Below are 22,632 nucleotides of genomic sequence, written 5' to 3' on the forward strand. Positions count from 1 at the left end.
CACTGATAGTAAAAACCCTCAGTAAACAGTAATAGAGGGGAACTTCCTCAACTTGATAAAGAATACCTATGAAAAACCTATATAGACAATCATGTCATCTGCTCTCTATTCTATTCCACTCTATGTGCTTGTTTTTATGCCAGCAGCATACTAATTATATTCCTATAGTTTTGTAATATAGCTTGAAATCAGGAAATGTGAGGCCTCAAGTTTGTTCTTTCTTAGAACAGTTTTGGCTATTCAAGGTCTTTTGTGGTTCCATACAAATTTTACAATAGTTTTTTCAATATCTGTGAAAAATGCCATTGGAATTTTGAAAAGGATTGCATTGAATCTGTAGACTGCTTTGCATAGTATGGACATTTTCACAATATTAATTCTTGGAATCCAAAAACATGGGATATCTTTCACTTATTTATATCTTCTTCATTCCCTCCATCAGTGTGTTATAGATTTCACTTCCTTGGTCAATTTATTTCTGAATATTTTATTTTTTTTGATGATATTGTAAATGGGACTGCTTTCTTTCTTTTTTGTTATAATCCTTTTGCCCCCCTGAAACCTTGATAATAATGGTCCCTCTTTTATTTATGATTTTAGTAAGTTGAGTATCTTTTTTAATCAGTCTAAAGATTTGTCAATTTTGTTGATCTTTTCAAAGAATTAACTTTTGACTTTGTTGATTTCCCCTATATATATTTTTCTACTTTCTATTTCATTTATTTTGGCATTAATCTTTATTTCCTTCCTTCTGTCTGTGTTGGGTTTAGTTTGCTCTTCTTTCTTGAGTATCTTAAGGTGCAAGGTTAGGCTACTGATTTGAGGTCTTTTTAAATATAGGTGTTTACAGCTATAACTTTCCAGCTAAGCACTGTTGGTTGCATAAGTTTGGTATGCTATGTTTTCATTTCCATTCATCTCAAAATATTTTATAATTTCCCGTGATTTTTTTTCTTTGAACTTTTGGTTATTTAGGAGTATGCTGTTTAACATCCACATAATTGTGAATTCCTCAAATCTCCTTCTGTTAATAATTTTTAATTTTACTCCATTGTAGTCAGAGAAAATACATTGTGTGACTTCAGTACTTTAAAATGTTTAAGATTTATTTGATTGGTTAATTATGATCTATACTGAAGAACATTTCATGTGCACTTGAGAAGAACATGTATTCTGCTGTTGTTGGATGGAGATGTGTGTTAGCTTCATTGGTTCATGGGGCTGCGTTCTTTATTTTTTCTCTCAGATAGTTTGTTGCTAGTGTATAAAAATGCACTATTTCTGTATCTTGATTGTGTATCCTACAACTTTACTGAATTTATTAGTTCTAACAGTTTTTAGTGGAGTTTCTAGGGTTTTCTATATCATGTCATCTGCAAACAGAAATAATTTTATTTCTTCCTTTCTGATTTGGACTCCTTTTACTTCTTTTTCTTGTTTAATTGCTCCAAGTAGGGCTTCCAGTACTATGTTGTGCAGAAATGGAGAGAATGGGCATACTTGTCTGTTCCTAATCTCAGAGGAAACACTTTTAACTTTATACCATAGAGTGTGGTACCAGCTGTGGGCTTCTCATTATGGCATTTCTTAAGTTGAGAAACAGTACTGATGTTGCTGGTGGAAATGAAGCCCTTTCACAGGGTTGTGAAAAAGCATTCCAGGGACCCACATGTGGGAGGATAAAACTTAGTGGTAAAGTCAGTTGAAGAAGCTGGAGCAAACATAAGCGCTGTCTGGGTTCAGCTCTATATCCCATCTCCAACTGTCCTGCTGTGAAAATAGTCCAATCTTGTCTTCATCAGGCCCAGAAATACAGCCTGTATCTAGACACGTGGCACCACTGGTTTAGTCCATGTCTCTGTCCTCATCCGGGCAGCTTAGTCTGTGTTCCCAGCTGCACTCCAGCTGGCACTGTGCTCAGGCCTACATGTTCTGCGACCGGCTGCGAGGGCCACATGGCTGCTACGGAGAGAAAACAAGCGTTACTGAGCGAGCGAGAGAGAGCTCCTTGGTTATCTCAGGCTTGGTAAGGACTAGGCATCTCTTCAAACTAACCAATCAACTTCCCTATCTTTCCTGGGATGGTTTTGGATCCTCTCCTAACAAATCCATTTCCCAGATCTTCCAGGGTTCTGTGTCCCTTATTCAATCCGATCCTTTTCCCAGGCTAGACTGACAGACCTGCATGGTCACTATCTTGGTTCCCACTGCACATGCCTCATAGTGGAAGTATCTCCCTGTGCCACCTTGGCTTCTACTGGGCATGCACCCAGCAGAGGAGTTTCTCCTGCAGTTTTTATTCTTCCCCTGGTAATGATCCTTCCTGTTTGCTTCAGCGGATTAGGTCCTAAGGATGGAAGATACCCTGGGGAATGTGTGAAGGTATAACTTCCTAGTGAAGCAAGCAGGCTTATTGTCTGATTCAGCTCCCTGGTTCATTATGCTTAATTATGTCTGATTCTCTTTGCTCTCTTTCTTTATTAATATCTAGCTATCTATGCTAACACTTCTACACCTAATCTGTTGAGAGTTTTTATCATTAAAAGATATTGAATTTTGCCCTGGCCGGTTTGGCTCAGCGGTTAGAGCATCAGCCTGCGGTCCAGAGAGACCCGGGTTCGGTTCCCGCTCAGGGTGCGTACCTTGGTTGCAGTTTGTCCCCAGCCCTGGTTGGTCGTGCGGGTGGCACGTTGATGATTTTCTCTCTCTCTCTCTCCCCCCCTCCCACTCTATCTCAACAAAAAAATGTCCTTGAGTGAGGATAAAAAAAAAAAAAAAAAAGATATTAAATTTTGTGAAATGCTAAGCGTATTTTTCTCTTAAGGTATACCCTGAAAGAAGCACACATCAATTTTGCTTACATCCCATTGGGCAGAATTCAGGGCTGAACTTGAGTGCAAGGGTGACTGGGATATGTAGCCTTTCTCATGGATGGTTTTGTATCCAAATAACCTTTGGTGATTCTGTGACTAAAAAAAGAAAACAGAATGAATTGGAGGGTGCAACCAGCAGTGATGGCTGTAAAATATTGATGGGAAAATACATGAAAAACTAGTAATAGTATTTGCCTCTAGGAACAGGGTACTGGTGTCTGGGGACATAGGTAAAAGAAAAATGTCCCCTTTTATGCCCTTTTGAATTGTATAATATGTTACATGTGAGTGTATTAACTAATAAAACATTAAAAAAAATTTTTTTCTTTATTGATTTTCAAAGAGAGAGGAAGGGAGAGGGAAGAGAGATAGAAACATTGATGAGAGAGAATATCAATTGGCCGCCTCCTGCATGCCCCCTACTGGGGATCGGGCCCACAACCTGGGCATGTGCCTTGATGGGAATTGAATTGGCGACCTCTTGGTGCATGGGTTGATGCTCAACCACTGAGCCACACTGGCTGGGCAACTAATTAAACATTTTAAGTAACATGATAAAAATAACACCACCTATGTGCTTGGTAAATAGCCACAGCTAGCTCACTGACCAGAACCTTTTGGTGCCTTCACTCTCGTGCCCTCAGAGAGGGTTATGGATGTGGTGTGAAACAGGCCACATCAGACTGTAGAAAATCATGTGGTTTGAGGAGCTGGGGAAGCTCCATGGGCCTGCACAGGCAGAGGCCTGGGGAGGGATGCAAACCCAGATAAGTACCTGGTAGAGCTACGCTTCCTGAGCCAGAGGACCCAGTTGGCTCTGGGCCTTTCCTGTGTGGGTCCTGACTGTGCTAGGCTTGCTTAGGGGGAGAAAAGGCCAATTTTGCTGCCAGGCTCTTGCCACACCCCTGCCCTTACAAAGTCCCCCCTAGACAGGAGGGGCTGGGGAGCTGGGCCTTGAGGTGCAGCCAGCTCCTGAGGTGGGCGGCGCTGCTTGCTCGTTGAAGCAGAAAGCCTTTGCAGCTTCTGCCAGGCAGAGGCTTTTGCTGCCCTTACCTGGCTCTCGTCTCCTCCCCAGCCTCCGTAACTCAAGAGAACCGGAGGCTAACTTCAGTCCCACGTGGGTGGAGGGTTAAGAGGCCACCAGAGGTGAACCCCTCATCCTAGGGCGCAGGGCTATGGGGCAGAGCATAGGAAAGACTCCCTCCCATCCCCTGGTACACAGACAGCACGTTCTGCTCCTTCCGTGGACTCCCAGCACCCAGGGGGCTCCCACAGCAGTCCTTTAGTCCTCTGTCCACAGAGAAACATCCAATTCCACACCTCATCTAATGTGCAATATGGGGAAATTGAAAGAGTTAACATTTCTCTAAATATTCACATACTATTTCTACAATTAATACACTGAAATTTTATAACTATAATAAAGTAGATTTCCCTGAACATTTAAACATTAAATGTAATCAATTACCCTCTTTCTCATTCTAATGATTCAGTCTCATAAATGTTTCAAACATCTTTAAAATGGACAAATAGGAATATAATCATCACAAAACCAGATCTACACACTTATAGTAAAACCGTTTACAAATGCAAATATGTGGATCTCAGCTTGTTTCTTTATAATTTGTAGTCAGCAGCCCTGGCAGCAGGAGGGACAGACATATTATGTACCCATATACCACCCGTCACTGCCCTCTCCTGGGGATCTCATAGCACAGGCCATTCTAGGCCTCATCAGAGGCATGTCCCCAGAGCTCTGTACCACAAGTCCTCCATCCTAGGAACAGCCACTGAACCAGGAAGGGTCCTGGACTCTAGGTCAGGTGGTCATGGGCTGGCCAGGCACCTGGCCAAGAAGGGCTGTAGATGGTGACAGCTGACCAGAGTAATCAGCAACTCACTCTTGGGGCATCTGAATGTGCCTCTGAGAGAGAGGCAGGGGGCAAAAGCCAATGACTCACAGGAAAGGTCAGGCAGGAGCCCTGAAGGGAAGCTGGGGACTAGTTGGCCAGAAGCAGCTGGAGCAATAGAAATAAAGTGAGACACCAGTGTTGGAACTAGTTAGTTATTAATATTAATAAAAAAAAGAGAGCGAAGGGAGAATCAGACATTGTTGAGCATATTCAGCTGAGAAGCACAAGCCTGTTTGTTTCACCAGGAAGCTACAGCTTCACACCCCAGGGAATCACAGCATTGTTCCTCCAATTGTTGGGGGGAGATAGATAGGCACACGCGCAGAAGTCAGGGTGGCATAGGGGAGGTGCCTGCCGGTCAGTCTAATCTGGGGAACAATGGGTTGACTAGGGGTGGACCCCATCAGAAACACACAAAATCTTGGAAAGTTAGCTAGTTATTTGAAGACACTCCTGGTTGAAATCCCCGGAGAGTGCTGACTCTTTGCTCTCTCCTGCTCCAAGACCCATGCTCCCCGTGCATTTGTACATTCTCTCTCCATGGCTTATGGTGGTAGCAGCTGCATGGCCCATGGCCATTCGGACTTCACACGTAGGATGCTGAACTGGACTGGACTTTAATATGGAGCAGAAACTATGGGCAGTGGCCTTATTCTGGCCCTGCTGAAGACACGGTTGAACTTTCTCTATGGTGAGATGTAGGAAATGGGACATTGGAAACCTAGGGGTTTATTTCCGGCTGAATAAATAGCACTCATCCTCCCATGTAAGTCTCAGGAAATTCTTTTCTTTGCGATGTTGCAAGAATTCCACGTCCACTGACAACATGGGGAGCTGGTGATATGGGGACACCTCCAGACCTGTTCACCTCAAGAGCTTGGCTGAAGGGCTAGGCTGGGAACAGGCAAAAGATGTAAGATGGCCTGGCTGGTGTGGCTCAGTGGATTGAGCATCGTCCCATGGACTGAGAGGTCCCCATTTGATTGTAGGTCAGGACACATACCCGAGGTGACAGGCTTGATCCCCAGTAGGGGTGTACAGGAGGCAACTGATGGATGTTTCTCTCTCATATAGATGTCTCTATCTCTCCCTTCCTCTCTCTCTCTAAAAAAAAAAAAAAAAAAAAAAAATCAATAAAAATATATTTAAAATTATTTTTATTTTTTTGAAGGATGTAAGATAAAGCGATGCATGTGCGGAGGCCAAGGTCACAGGAAACAGAAGTGGATCCAGAGATGTTCATGCAGGAAGTGAGGGACGCAGGATGGGGTGAGAGGAGAAATTGAACTATAAGGCCATTTCCAGGGAGGCGTCCACTGATCCCACCGGGAGGTGGGATCTCATCAGTTGTCCAGAAGTGAGGAAAGGGAGTTTGGTATGCCTTGGGCCAGGCAATTCCCTCCTGAGCTATCAAATTCCAACACCAGGTCTTGAAGGGTGATCTGTGTAGCCAACACTATGCTAAAGGTGACAGGATGAGCCACCAAATGTGAGGTGGGTGGGGGGGTGGTTTGTGGTTGGAGATGTGGTTACAGTGACCAGGCCTGGTCAGCCCCTGTAGAATATTCAGTAAAATGAACTTCTAATGGTTTGGGGCAGGGGGATGATGGGATCAGATTTTCAATCCAGACTGGGGCTGGAGCTCAGGAGAGAGATCCAGTCTGCTGAGAAACATGAAATGTGGCCAGCACACAGAAGATATCTAAAGACTCAGGAGTGGTTGAGACCTCAGAGAGCTTGTAGAGATGGTGTGTGTGCATGTGTATGTGTGTGTCTGTGTAAGAGGAGTCTTAGGGCTGAAAGGGACTAAAGTTTTGCCACCCTCAAAATATGCCTTTTTGGGGTATTGATTTTAAATTGGTTATTTTTAAGAAATCCAAGACTCAGACAAGGACTGAAAAGCTCTCCTCATGGCACCCCATCCCAGTGGCTTGATCAACTCAGAGTTCAGCCAATTGTCCCCTAGGTGGCAGTGTGCGCATACCGTGGCAGCAGCCCTCAAAGCTTCCCCAGAGACAGCCAGGTTCTCCCAAGGAACCAGCTAAAAGCTCCCAAAACTGTGAGAGGGCCAGGAAGAGGCACCTGCGATGCCTGTAGCATACCTGGGCTCTGTTCTGCTTCAGCTACCTCTCTCCCTCCTTCCTGAGTGGAGGTGGGGTGGGTCCTATCAGGGTCCCTCCTAGCAAGGTCTGAGCATAGAGGTCCTGGGGACTTCGGTGATCTCCCAATCCCTGTGTTCATGACTCTCCAGAGTATAGTCTTATATGGCAGATTGAGACAAACAGGAACTCAGGTCAGGACATGAAGCTGATAGTTCCAATTCTACCACTTACAGATTGAGTGACTCCTTCTGAGCCTCCTTTTCACATTTATGTTACAAATTCAGAGCTTTGTGAAGGGTCAGTTCACATAAGAATATTCCAGAAGAAACAGTTTTTATACTGACAAGTGACTTTCACGTCTGTGCACAGCCCTTAGCTCCCTGAGTGGACACAGCTTTCAGGGGCAGAGCTGGGGTTGAGCTCAGCAGTCTGACTCACGGATTCTTGCTCTTAACTCCTCTGGCTCCCTCCTACTGAGGTCGTGTCTGGCCACATTTGGGACTTCCTTTTTTGGCAAAACTCACAGATAGTCAGGGCTAGAAGGTCCAACCTTCTCCTTTCTCCCAGCCTTGGTTTATGAATGGGACGACTGAGGTGAGACAGAAAACGGGACTCCTTGTCACTGCCATCTGTTAAGGCATTAAAATGTGCTCCACTGGGTTTTGGGCTCACAATCATCTGTGCTCCTGTCACAGATCTTTAGTCTTGTAGGGAACATGGTCTGAGGACAGAGCGTCATGGCTACAGATGCAAGTATGAGCAAGAGGCCCTTACAAGTTTGCAGATTTTTAAAAACAGATTGTCCTGGGACAAATAGGGCAGGCATTAGGTGACAGACTATAAATCAACTACCCCCCCGCCCCCCTTTACCTTTCCCCAGGCTCTCCGATTTCTTTTTCAAGAAAGGAAACATTAATGCAAAACTGAGCTTGGAATGAAAGGTCTACCAAAGACATTGCACCTGGCTCATTGTCACTGCCTGCATTTCATACATTCATGGGGTGACCCATCCTCACAATGACCTCTTAGTCCTGACTTCTTCACTCCGAGGGGCACTGATCCCATCATTCCATTGCAATCACCCACTCCCATGGATACATACCTCTGTTAGACCATAGTTTCATACAATCGTATCTATCTTCTGCAGCCATTGAAGGCGCTCCAGCTTACCCCCACCTTTTCCCTTCTCCCCATCTACTAGTCCCTCCATCTGTCATTTCTCTTTCCTACCAGCCAAGAATCATGATACAATAACTCAAATGCTTTCTTTCCAATATTCTCGAATCCTCTGCACCACTGTTTTTCTATCATGCCTTCCTGGTAAAACCCCAAATTTGGATCAATCTTACTGTGTTGTCTGCACCTGTACTTATCCCAGCTGCTGAGTACTAATGAGGGGTTTCCAGTCTCAGCTGGGTGCCCAATCCTTCCTCAAACCCTCCTGCTAGGCTTTACTCAGAATCTTCTTTCATTTTCTCTTAAGGTTTTCTGAAATCCTTGGATTCTACCAAAATCACTTACATTTTTCTGGAAATCTGTTTCCAGAAAAAATGGAAGCTTTTGCTCAGAAACTCACACCAAACCCACAAATATCTGCATCCTCACTGAATTTTTCCTCCTTACTTCTGTCTCCATCTGTCCTCCAGTCTTTGGCTGTCCTTTTGTTCTGAACCCCAATCCTTCCCCCTTTCTCCAGCAAGTATCATCTCTCTTTTCCTCCAGACTCTTCAATCTCTCACCTTCTATGGCTACTTCCTTTCACCATTTAAACATATTAAAGTCTCTCCATTCTTTAAAAATATATTTCTCCCGATTCCAAAATGGTGGTGGAATGAACGGAAGCTACACAGACCATCTCCCAGGACCAAACTGGAATTACAATGAAAAAAAGGCAAATCGTTGGGAAAAAGCAACAGAAAAGAAACTGGAGAGGACCCATATAACCCGTTACAGAGAAAGGACACTAAATTGAGCCTGGTAGGAACTGTGGAGGTGTGAGAGGATGAGCTGGTAGCCCAAAGACAGCAGTTGTTTTAGCGATGAACAGCTCCTTCAGGGTTAAAATCCCAAGCCAGCTCCACAGTGCAGAGGGCTGGGACAGAGCACTAAATTAGCTTCAGCCACTCACCTTGGGCTCTGGCAGAAGGAGGGCAGACTGGACTGGAACTGTGTGGAGACTTGGGAGTTTAGAGAGTTGGTAGGGCAATGGGACTTTTTTACTGAATCACTCCCTCACAGGACAGTATCCATATTACTAAAAAGCCCCTTCCCAGAGTCCCAGGGAAAAGCAAGAGCCCCTCCCTCAGGAATTTAACACCACCTTGCCACGCCAGAAAAATGCAAATTGAGGCTCATTAACAGCCAGCAAGCATATGCTCCACCCTCTGGAAATCCTCTTACCCTGAAAACCGAAGGGATTTTTTAATTCAGTTGAGGGCTACAAACCAAGGCTCATCAAGTAACTAAGATTAATACCTCCAGGCAGAAAGCTAGAGGATAACTGAACCACCCAGGAAAGTAAGACATGACAGTGGTGTTTAATGTGGGTCTTCCCACAGGGAAAATTTGGCAGGCTCCAAAACCCACTGAGACAGCCAAAATAGTGAAACAAAGAAACAAATCCCAAATAAAAGTACATGAGAACTCTACTGAAGAAGGCATAAATAAAATGCAGCTAAGCAAGTTATCAGACGTAGAGTTCAGAGCAATGATAATGAGGGAGCTCAACAGCATGAGAAAAGAGCTCAACAGCATGAGAAGAGAGCTCAACAGCATGAGTAAAGATATAGAAATGTGAAAAACAACCAATTGTAAATGAAGAATGACATAACAGAAATAAAGAACATATGGGAAGGAATAACCAGCAAAGTATAGAAAACTGAGAACCAATCAGTCAATTAAAAGAAATCACCCAATCAGAAAACCAAAAAGAAAAAACAATGAAAAAACAGGACGACAGCTTAAGAGAACTGTGGGACAACTTGAAACATAACAACATCTGCATCATAGGAGTTCCAGAAGAAGAAGAAATGAGCAAGGGTTAGAGAATATATTTGAAGAAATAGTGACAGAAAACTTCCCTAACTTGGTGAAGGAAAAAGGCACTCAAGTTCAAGGGGTACAGAAAGCCCCAAGTAAGAAGAACTCAAACAGGCCCACACCAAGACACATAATAATTAAAATGCCAAAAATTAAAAACAAAGAGAGAGGGGGTGAGAAGAGATAAACCATAGAACTTATATGCATGTATGCATAACCAATGGACATGGACAACAAAGCTGGGGATGGGGCGGGGGGATGGGGAGTAGGGTGCCAATGGGGTAAAAAAGGAGAAACATCTGTAACAAAAAATAATAATAATAATAATAAAAATTAAAATTAAAAACAAAAACAAACAACAACAAATAAAAAACAAAGAGAGAATCCTAAAGGTAGCAAGAAATAAACAACAGGTCACCTAGAAAGGAACCCCCATAAGGCCATCAGCTGACTTCTCAACAGAAACACTACAGGCCAGAAGGGAATGGCATGAAGTAATCAAGGTAATGAAAAATAAGGATCTGAATCTAAGATTACTCTATCCAGCAAGGCTATCATTCAGAATAGAAGGTGAAATAAAGAGCTTCCCAGACAAAAAAAGGCTAAGGGAATATATCAGCACTGCAAAAAATGTTAAAAGGACTGCTGTAATTAGTAGAAGAAATAGGAAGAAAAATATAACCACAACAAACAAAAATGGCAATAAATAAGTACATATCAATAATAATCTTAAATGTAAATGGATTGAATTCTATGATCAAAAGACATAGAGTAGCTGATTCAATAAGAAAGCATGACTCAGTGTTGAGTGTCAACCCATGCACTGAGAGGTCACTGGTTTGATTCCTGGTCAGGACACATGCCCAGATTGTGGGCCCAATCCCTGGTGGGAGGGGCCATGCAGGAGGTGGCCAATTGATGTTCTCTTTCATTGATGTTTCTCTCTCTCTCTCCCCCTAAAAATCAATAAAGGAAAAAAATTAAAAAACAAACAAAAAGAAAGCATGACTCATCTATATGTTGTTTACAAGAGACCCACTTCACAACAAAAGACACAGGTTGAAAGTGAAGGGATGGGAAAAAAATCTTTCAAGCAAATGGAAAGCAAAAAAAAGCTGGGGTAGCAATACACATATCTGATAAAATAGATTTCAAATTGAAGGCCATAACTAGAGACAAAGAAGGTCACTACATAATATTGAAAGGATCTATCCAACAGGAATATATGGTAAACATATATTCACCCAATATAGGAGCACCAACATATATTTAAAAACTTATGGAGGGCTTCGAAGGAGAAATCGACAGCAATACAATCAGAGCAGGGGACTTCAACACCCCATTGACATCACTGGATAGATCCTCTAGACAAAAATTAAGAAGAAAACAGAGACTCTAAATGATGCAGTATATCAAATGGATTTAATAGATATCTACAGAGAGTTACACCCCAAAACTGCAGACTTCACATTCTTCTCAAGTGCACAGGGCACATTCTCAAAGACAGACCACATGTTAGGACACAAACTAAATCTCTACAAGTTCAAGAAGACTGAAATCATATCAAGCATCTTCTCAGATCACAATGGCATGAAACTAGAAATCAATTACAACAAAAACATGCAAAGACATTTAAACACAGGGAGGCTAAATAGCATGTTATTAAACAATGAATGGGTTACCATGGAGATCAAGGAAAAATTAAAATGTTCCTGGAGCAATGAAAATGAACACACAACAACACAAAATCTATGGGATGCAGCAAAAGCTGTCCTGAGAGGGAAGTTCATAGCACTACAGGCCTACCTCAAGACACAACAAAAATTTCTAATTGACTATCTAATCTCACAACTTAAAAAATTTGAAAACAAACAGAAAGAAAAACCCAGAGCAAGCAGAAAGAAAGAAATAGTAAAGATCAGAGCAAATAATAATCGACATAGAGACTGAAAAAACAATTCAAAAGATTAATGAAACAAAGAGCTGGTTCTTCCAAAAGATAAACAAGATTGATGGACTCTCAGCTAGACTTACCAAGAAACAAAGAGAGTGTACCCAAATAAACAAAATCAGAAACAAAAGACGAGAAGTAACAACACCACAGAAATACAAAGGATCATTAACAAATACTAGGATCACTAACAAATACTATGAACAATTATATGGCAACAAACTGGACAATCTAAGTGAAATGGACAAGTTTCTAGAAATACATAGTCTCCCAAAACTGAACCAGAAAGAGACAGAAACTAAGGAAATTGAAGATGTAATCAAGAATCTTCCAGCAAACACAAGCCTGGGCCTGGATGGCTTCACGGGGTAGTTTTACCAAACATTCAGAGAATAACTGCCCTGGCCAGTTTGGCTTAGCAGTTAGAGCATCAGCCCTCAGACCAAATTGTTGTGGGTTCCATTCTGGTCAAGGGCACATACCTCGGTTGTGGTTAAGTCCCTGGCCCAGTTACGGGTCGTGTGGGAGGCAACAAGTCGATGTCTCTCTCTCACATCGATGTCTCTCTCTCTCTCCCTTCCACTCTGTCTAAAAATAAATGAAAAAATATCCTTGAGTGAGGATTTAAAAAAAGAAGAAGAAGCTAAAATAACAAAGAACTAACACCCATTTTCCTCAAACTATTTCAAAAAATTCTAGATGAAGGAAGACTTCCAACCTTATTTTATGAGGTCAGCATAATTCTAATTCCAAAACCAGATAACAACACTACAAAAAAAAAAACCCCAAAAAGCAGGCCAATATCCCTGATAAACACAACAAAACATTAGCAAATCAATTATCAAACAAGTGTTGGTGAGGGTGTGGAGAAAAGGGGACTCTAGTACACTGCTGGTGGGAATGCAGACTGGTGCAGCTACTGTGGAAAACAATATATGCTGTTACCTCAAAAAATTTAAAATTGAATTGCCATCTGACCCAGTGATCCCACTGCTAGGAATATACCCTAAGAAGCCTGAAACACCAGTCAGAAAGAATATATGTACCCCAATGTTCATAGCAGCACTATTTACAATAGCTAAGATCTGGAAACAGCCCAAATGTCCATCAGTAGATGAATGGATAAAAAAGTTGTGGTACATATACACAATGGAGTACTATGCAGTTGTAAGAAAGAAAGATCTCTTATCTTTTGAGACGACATGGAGGGACCTGGAAAGTATTATCCTAAGCGAAACAAGCCAAGCAGAGAAAGACAAGTATCATATGATCTCACTTATTTGTGGAATATAATGAACATAACAGTCTGAAGAACAGGGTAGTCTCAGAGACATGGAAGTAGTGTACAGACTGACAATCCCCAGAAGAGGGAGTGGAGATAAACCACAGAACTTATATGCATATATGCATAACCAATGGGCATGGACAACAAAGCTGGGGACAGGGCAGGGAGGGAGGGGGAGAAAGGTGTCAATGGGGGGAAAAAGGAGAAACATCTGTAACAGAAATAAATGAAAAGAAAATTTAAAAAAACCAAACAACAACAACAACAACAAAACAAAAACCATTAGCAAATCGGATCCAGCAATATATTAAAAAAAGTATTCACCACAACCAAGTGGGATTCGTCCCAGGGATGCAAGGATGGTACAATATTCGTGAATCAATAAATGTGATACACCACACAAACAAAATGAAAGATAAACACCATATGATCATATCAATAGATGCTGAAAAAGCATTTGACAAAATCCAGCACCCATTTCTGATAAAAACCTTCAGCAATCTGGGGATAGAGGGATCACATCTCGACATAATAAAGGCCGTATATGAAAAACCTATAGCCAACATCATACTCAATGGGCAAAAACTAAAAGCATTTCCGTTAAGAACAGGAATGAGACAGGAATGCCCATTTTCACCTTCTTATTTAACATAGTACTGAAAGTCTTAGCCATAGAAATGAGACATGAAGAAAAAGTAAATGGGATCCAAAGTGGAAAGGAGGAAATGAAACTGTCATTATTTGCAGACGACATGATACTGTACATAGAAAACCCTATATACCGCATCAAAACTCTACTAGGTTTAATATACAAATTTGGCAAAGTAGCAGGATACAAAATTGACATCAAGAAATTGACGATGCCCTGGCTGGTTTGGTTCAGCGGTTGGAGTGTCGGCCTGCGGTCCTGAGAGACCCGGGTTCGGTTCCCGCTAAGGGCGCGTACCTCGGTTGCAGTTTGTCCCCGACCCTGGTCGGTTGTGCGGGTGGCAGCCACTCGATGTGTTCCTTTCACATCGATGTTTCTCTCTCTCTCTCTGTTCCTCTCTCTCCTTCCCACTCTACCTGAACAAAAAATGGAAAAATGTCCTCGGGTGAGGATAAAAAAAAAAAAAGAAATTGACGGCATTCTTATACACCAATAATGAACTCATAGAAAGAGAAATTAAAAAAAAAAATCCCATTTACCATTGTGGCAAAAAAATTAAGATTCCTAGGAATAAATTTAACCAAAGAAGTAAAGGACCTATTTGTAGAGTATGACAGGACATTGAAAAAAGAAATAGAGGAAGATATAAAAAAGTGGAAGCATATACCTTGTTCATGGAATGAAAGAATTAACACCATTAAAATGTTCATACTACCCAAAGCAATATATAGATTCAATGCAATCTCCATTAAAATAGCAATGACATATTTCACAGAATTAGAAAAAATACTCCAAAAGTTTATATGGAACCAAAAAAGACCCCGAATAGCCACAGCAATCTTGGAAAAGAAGAACAAAGTAGGAGAAATCACAATACTGGATATCAGGTTATACTGCAAAGCCACTGTAATCAAAACAGCCTGGTACTGGCACAAAAACAGGCATGTAGATCAATGGAACAGAACAGAGAACACATAAATTAACCCAAGACATTATGCTCAATTAATATTTGACAAAGGTGGCAAGAGCATACAGTGGAGTAAAGACAGCCTTTTTAATAAATGATGTTGGGAAAACAGGACAGCTACATGCAAAAAAAAAATAAAACTAGACCACCAACTTACATCATACCCAAGAATAAACTCAAAATGGATAAAAGACTTAAATGTGACCTGTGAATCCATAAAAATCCCAGAAGAAAATGCAGGCAACATGATTTCAGACTTCACACGCAGCAGAATTTTCACTGATACAATGTTGGTCGCAGTGGTTCTCAACCTTCCTAAAGCTGCTACCCTTTAATACAGTTCCTCATGTTGTGGTGACCCCCCCATCCATAGAATTATTTTCGTTGCTACTTCATAACTGTAATTTTGCTACTGTTATGTCTTAGGCGACCCTTGTGAAAGGACTGTTCGACCCCCCAAAGGGGTCATGACCCACAGGCTGAGAACTGGTGGAAGAGAAACAAAGGAAAAAAAATTAACACATGGGACTACATCAAACTAAAAAGCTTCTGCACAACAAAAGAAACAACCATCAAAATGCAAAGGGAATTCACTATATTGGAGAGCATAATTGCCAATGATAGATCAGATAAGGGGTTAATTTCCAAAATATATAGAGTACTCATACAACTCAACAAAAGGAAGACAAAGAACCCAATTAAAAAGTGGGCAGGGGACCTAAATAGACACCTCTCCAAACAGGACATATAAATAGCCTAGAGATATATGCTTAGAAATAGCCTAGAGAGAAAAAATGCTTAATGCCACTAATCATCAGAGAAATGCAAATTAAAACCACTATGGAGCATCACCTCACACCTGCCAGAATGGCCGCCATCAACAAATCATCAAACAACAAGTGCTTGTGAGGGTGTGGAGAAAAGGGGTCTCTAGTACATTGCTGGTTAGAATGCAGACTGGTGCAGCCACTACGGAAAACAATACGGTGTTTCCTTAAAAAATTAAAAATTGAACTGCCATTACCAGTGATCTCATTCCTAGGAATATATCCTAAGAAGCCTGAAACACCAATCAGAAAGAATGTATGAACTCCTATATTCACAGCAGCACTATTTACAATTGCTAAGATCTGGAAACAGCCCAAGTCTCAATAGATGAGTGGATAAAAAAGCCGTGGTACATATACACAATGGAATACTATGTAGCTGTAAGAAAGAGAAATCTCATCATTTGAGACGACATGGAGGAACTTTGAGAGTATTATGCTAAGCGAAAAAAGCCAACCAGAGAAAGATAAATACCACATGATCTCACTTATTTGTGGAATATAATGAACAAAATAAGTTGATGAACAAAATAGACCCAGAAACATAGAAAGGAGTATGGTTCAGACTGACAAACCTCAGAGAAGGGGGGCGGGATGGAAAGGAGAAATGGATGAGATAAACCAAAGAACTTATATGCATGTATGCATAACCAATGGACACAGACTACAATGCTGGGGTGGGGGTGGGGGGGTCAGGAGGAGGGTGTCATTGGGGGAAAAAGGAGAAACATCTGTTACAAAAATAAATTAATATAAATAAATATCTCCCTCAGCCTGTTACCCTCATCATCTTCAAGCTAGCAACCTGCCTTCTCTTCATTTATTCTCCAGTGCACTGTTAAATGGCTTTTGACCAAACAATTCCACTGAAACAGTTCGTGGGAGCTCCCAACGGTCATTCCTCAGCATCATCTCGTGGGCCCTCCCTGCAGCACTGAAGACTTAGGACCACTCCTTTCTTCTTGAGACATTAGTTTTTCTTGACTTCCATAAACACCACCCTTCTGGCTCTCCTCCTACCTCATGACCACTCTTTTTCAGTCTCCTTGGTCCTGCTCCTCTTTCTCTTCCTGATCATCCCCAATTTTGTGTTCATCAGGATTCTGCTTCAGTCCTGTTCCCTTCTCATCTCCCAGTCCCAGGATAATTTCCTCTACTCCCATGATTTTAATTATCATCCATGTGCTGCTTTCTCAATATCCATTATCTTCTTCTTTCTTCCAAACAGGCTCAAGGACCTAGATTTTTTAAATTGCATTTCCCAGCCTCCCTTGGATTAAGACTTGCCATGTGACTAGTCTTGACCAGCATGAGCAGCAGTTTGTGGGGATATCAGGGAAAGTTTTGCTTTCCAACACAGGTGCTGCTCCTTTGTCCTTTTTGTTTGTTCTGCCTGTCTGAAATGCAGGTGGGGAGCTGGAGCTGGAGCTGGAGCACCACTGAATTCCCACAGGCTGACTCTGAGGATGAAAGCTTCCCAGAAAGGCCAGCCAGAGCAGACCTACACAATGGACTGGGGGCCTGAGTGACACTGTGGAGCTGCTGACCAGCCTTGCTCTGCTTACCTTTAGACTTTCTGTTATGTCAGAGATTTTCAACAACTGCAGAAAACAGCAACTAAACCCACTGGCTAAAGGCAATGTAGTTGAGTTGCTGTTATAGGAGTTGAACACAAATCCCAAATTTATAGCTTCTGCTTAGATGTCTCTTCTGAACTCCAAACAGCAAACTGCCCCCCACCCCTGCCTCTCTTCAGAGATTTAAGTCATCACCCCTCATCAAATACACACACACACACACACACACACACACTCACTTGGATTCCTTGTCCCAGTGAACAGCATCACTATCAATGCAGCCAGATTGTATCTTTTTATTTCTCTTCTTTCTATCCAATTAGTCACCATTCAATTCTACCGTCTAAACGTTTTATGAATCTGTTCACCTCTTTCCATTTCCTCATTGTCAACTTCATGAACCACTGCAACAACTTCCTTCCTAACTATTCTTTACTTCAGTCTTGTTCCCTTCAGTCTATTCCTCCTACTACAGCCTTAGAGATCCTAAAGCACAAATGTAACAATTTACTAGTCTGCTTAAAACCTTTCAGTGACTGCTTAGGGCCTAAGGAATACCAGGCGTACATAGGCGTACATATATAAGGCTACACCAGGAATTATGTTGGTTCTACACATCCAACTCTTTTCTTTGGCGTAGGTGTTGCCCTACTAACCACAGGGATGGGCATGTGCATCAGACCTGGTCCAGTTACAGAATCCTCTCTCCTTCACCACAGTGACTGGTCCAGGAGTGGGCATATGACCAGAGTTGGACCAATCAGTCTTTCCTTGGGATCTGCTCATACCAACCTAGAGGGTAGAGTTATTCAGTCACATCTCCTACGCGGGGCAGACTGGGAACATCAGGAGACAGAGGGAGAGGCTCTTGGTCTGGGTAACCTGCATGATCAGCCCCCAGTCACTCTAGTTTTAAGTTCTTATGATTCCGTGAGTGACATGAGTATTCTCCCAGTAATCTCCCCTCCTTTAGCCTAAATTATTTTGAGTGGGATTTTCCCACTTCTAACCCAAATGCTCTAATGTGAAGATCCTAGGTAGTCTGGCTCTACTAAGGCAGCATTCCTAGATAACAAATAAAGAGTTCTTTACAGCTCACATGATGTTTTATAAACATTATTTCATTTGATTCTTACTAGAAGTTTGTAAGGTGGATTTTACTATTATCTTGACTTTATAGGTAAGATAACTAAGGCTCGAAGTGTTTTGTGATGTAAAGTGTTTTGCTCAATATCAAGGGGCTGATAATTAGGAGAGGGTGAGAACCAAGCCTCTCTTCTAATCAAGCTCCTGCCCCTCACCCCCCACTCTTGGCCTGAATAAACCCAGAGATGCTGCAGAGTGGAGCCCAGGATGAGCAAGAACAGTATTGGGTCTGGGACCAGACTGAGACTGGACTGGGACAGACGGTAAGGAGGAAGTCAGAGAAAGATAAAGGCCAACTTCTTCCATTTAAAATTTTATTTATAGCTAACTCCAGGTCCAGGAAAAAGAGAAGAAACTCTCAGCTTCTTGGTTTTCCTCCTCCTTGTCCTGTTTTTTGTTCCCATAATGCTCACCTCAGGCTTGCAGTCTGCATTGTAATTCAGCTATATTCTTGTCAATTACAGTTCTAGGGGCTAGCTTGGAAACTAAGTCACTGGTTACAATATAGCCTTTTTAAAATCCTCACCCAAGGATATTTTTCCATGCATGTTCAAATAAAGTGTGTATGTGTTGGGTGGGATGAGACATCGATGTGAGAGAGACACATTGATTGGTTGCCTCCTGCACAACTCTGACCAAGGCAGGGACCAAACTGCAACCAAACCGCAACCGAGGTATGTGCCCTTGACTGGAAATGAACCTGCAACTCATTGGTCCACGGGCAAATGCTGCAACCACTGAGCCAGACTGGCTAGGGCTCAATATAGCCCTTTTGAACTGGGGCTGTCCATGTTCACTTCATTTCCATTTTTTAATAAAGGAAAATAAAATAGACCTGTTCTGCTTTGAATATCCTTGATGGTCTTTGTAGTTTCCCCTCCCACATAGTGCTATAAAAATGGGTCAGGTAAAGCTTAGTGGGCCTCATATGGCAGCTGGGAATGGTAGGCAAGTGTCATAACTGACTGTGAAGTGAGGCCTAATTAGAAGTGGGGTGGAGACTTGGTGGCTTTCTGGGCATTTCCCTCACCCTGTTCATGCCTCCAGCAGTATGGCCAACTGGTCCAGAACAGAGCTATCTCCCAGAAGCTGCTCAGGCTGGCAAGAACTCCAACATCACCTAGTCTGTGATTCACAAATGGCTTCCCCCTCTAACTCCTCTTTGTTCTTTCTTCACATCCATGAGTAAGTAGAAATCATCAGGTGTGAATGATTATCTTTCCAATCCCAACCATCACTGGAACCATCTCTGCCTCCATACTCCTCTCCTTAATAATGGCAGAGATACCTCTCTATCACAGGTGCCCTCTCCATTAGTGCTCATATCTCGTCTCCTTTTACCCTTTCTTCAGAATCATCACTCCTGCCTTCTCTACTGGTTCTATCCTTTCCCTCTACAAATCTGCTCTAGTAGCGTCCATCTTTTAATAAAACCCTCTGAATTCTACCAAAAATAAAATTAGATATGGCTATTAAGTATCAGAAAACAAAGGATTAAACAAGACAGAAATTTCTTTCTTTTATATACAAAGTCAAGAGGAAGGTAACCCAGAGCAGGTATGCTGGCTCCCTACACATTAGAATCCAGATATAGTCTAACATTCTCAATTATGGCTTCCATTCAAAGTCTAATATGGCCACCTGAGCTCCAGCTACATACGTATTCCAGTGAGCAGGAAAGAGCAATGGCTGAGGAAAGCACACCACTGCCCTTTCAAGCTAGTTTTTAGAAGTTGCACATGGACACCTCCACTTACCTCCTGTGGGCTGGAAATGAATCATGACCATACCTAGATGCAAAAGAGTCTGAGAAACTTGCTTGTATTCTGGGAAGCCATGTGGCCAGCTAGAGTTTGAAATTCGATGCTGAAGGAAAAGGGGGAGAATTGTTAGTAGGGTCATTTGGCAATTTCTGCTAAAGCCTTCTGATTCCACTTTCTTTTCTAGACCCCTCCCTGTTCTCCATTAGACAAGTTGTCCAAACATGGTAGTTCTACTAAGGTCTGGTTCCCATCTCTCTACTCTAGGGACACTGCCCTTATCATGTTCACTAATTACTTTCACGTTGCAAGTCAACGGATCCTTCCCTGTCCTCATCTTACCTGATCTCTAAGTAGCATCTAACACGGCTGACCCCTCCTTTCTGGAAACACTTTCCTTTCTCAGTCTCTGGGATACAGCACTCTCCTAGTTCTCCTCTTTCCTCCCCAGAATCCCTTTCTCAGTCTTCTTTCCTGCTCTGGCTCCTTTGTCTGACTGCTCTGAGTCCTTCTGCAACCCTCTCTTCTTCTATATCTACCTCCTCACCCTAGGTGACCTCAGATCCTATGGCTTTTACTGTCTTTAAGATGATGCCCCTCAAAGCCTCACCTCCATCCCAAGCATCTCTTCTGAGCTCCCAGTGACTGGACAATCGAATTGGATCTCTGACAGTTACCTCAAACTCAACAGAGCTAAAATAGAATTCTTAATGTTCCTCCCTGAGATGTAGTCTCTTTCCTCCAGGCTTCCCCATTCAATAAATGAAGCACTGTCCATTCATTTACTCCAGCCAGAAACTTGAAAGTTATTTTTGGTTTTCTCATTTCCTGCCCCCACATTCATCCTATCAGTGTGTCCTGTAAAGTCCATGTCCCAAATAGCATTTCTCAACTAACCATCATAGTGTGGCCACCACTTCAGGCCAAACCACCATCATCTTTGGTCTAGATGGCCACAACAATCTGTCTCCTTCCTTTAATTCTTGCCTGCCACTCACCCAATCTATTCTTCGCACAGCAGTAAATGGTAATCTTCTGTGTAAAACCCTTCAGTGGTTTAATAAAAAGCCTCCATTCCTTGTATGCCCTGGCCTACCTCCTCACGTCATCCTGATTCTCTTTCCTAGCTGGTTATTCTAATCACATTGATTTGTTTTCAGCTCCTTGACATAGCCAGAACTTATCTTCTTCAGGGTCTCAGCACATACTGATTTCTACCTGGAATGTCTCTGCTGGCTTTTTCTAAGGCTATCTCCTCATTCTTTTGAGTTCAAATTCAACATCACCTCCTCGAAGAAACTTTCCCTGGTAGCTCCATCTAAAGTAGCTCTTATTCTCTCTCCCAGCCCCTTGTTTTTGTCCCAGTAATTACTTCAATTTGCAATTATTTGTCTTCTCCACTAACTATAAACTTTATGGAGCAAGAGGCCTCAGCTATCTTGTTCATTGTTGTATCCCCCTGCATCACAACGGGCCTGGCACAGATCGGGCACTCAATCTAGCACTCACTATCTGCTGGAGTGAGTGAATGGACAGGCTCCGCAAGGAGGTCCCTGAGCTTCCTAGTGTCACAGACAGCTGCAGCCCCCTTCATAAAAGAAACAGCAACAAAAAACAAAAAAAACAAAAAGAAACTGGGCATGGACTGAACAGTCTCCTTTTCAAGATCTCCTCTTTACATTGGCTTAACCTTACGCTTGCTTGTACTAGAATGTGGTGCAACCAGTCTCTTGGCCCAATTTTAATAGATCTGTTATCTGTTGCCCAACAGAGCAAACCTCCCCCACAACCCCAATGTTTTAAGAATCAGTAATGTTCTTATTACTCTTATTACTCATTTTACAGACAGGTGGGCTGAGACCACAAGGGTCAGCCTTTTTAAACACCAGAACCCAGCCAGCAGTGTGAATACTTTTCCATCCTAGATGGGTCCTCCAGTCTCCCCTTCCTGCCTCCCAGCCACCACCTCAGGAAGGTGAGAAACACATCTCGGCAGGCGATCCAAAAAAAGATAGGTATGTTTAGCACCAAGGCCAAAAGGGGGGTCTTTACTGCCCAGTTTGCAAAGAAAAAAAAGTTAATTTACTACCCTTTTCTTGAAGCCTGCCGCCCCAGGCCTAGCCTCCCAGGTCGGGCAGGAACACCATCGATTTTCAGTACAGACACGTATCTAACTCCGCGCCCACCTCCAGCCGGTCACTCCCGTATTCCTCGAGATGTGGCCTCCCATTGATCCCCGCAAATCCCGCTCTTCCTAGGTTCGGGTCGGGCCGGATCAGAGGCGAGGTCCGCAAGGCGACCGCGCATCGTACGTCGGCTGGCCGCTCGCGGTGGCCACAAACGCTCAGCCGCGGCCGAGTTCAGTCGGCGCTACGCAACCACGGGAGGGGGCGGCCGGTCTGCCCCCCGCCTCCGGCACCGCCCCGAGCAGCACAAAAGAGGCGGGCCCGGGACAGGCCCCACCGCCTCTGCCGCCGCGCTGGTTGGGGGAGGGGCGAGCCGGCGGGGCGCGAGGGGCGGGGCCGGGGCGGGCCCAGGAGCGC

General features: G+C 42.9%; 1 long non-coding RNA gene across 1 annotated transcript; it reads right to left on the reverse strand.

The window, feature by feature from the left end:
• Positions 1 to 1,424: 1,424 nt before the first annotated feature.
• On the reverse strand, positions 1,425 to 22,466 carry LOC118632501. The gene is made up of 3 exons (XR_004960035.1): positions 22,276 to 22,466; positions 20,087 to 20,195; positions 1,425 to 1,962 (listed from the first exon to the last, which is right to left on the reverse strand). It is a non-coding gene; the product is annotated as an uncharacterized LOC118632501 (long non-coding RNA).
• Between the last annotated feature and the right edge of the window lie 166 nt (positions 22,467 to 22,632).

This window comes from Molossus molossus, unplaced genomic scaffold (genome assembly GCF_014108415.1).
Source record: "Molossus molossus isolate mMolMol1 unplaced genomic scaffold, mMolMol1.p scaffold_m16_p_17, whole genome shotgun sequence".
NCBI lineage: Eukaryota > Metazoa > Chordata > Mammalia > Chiroptera > Molossidae > Molossus > Molossus molossus.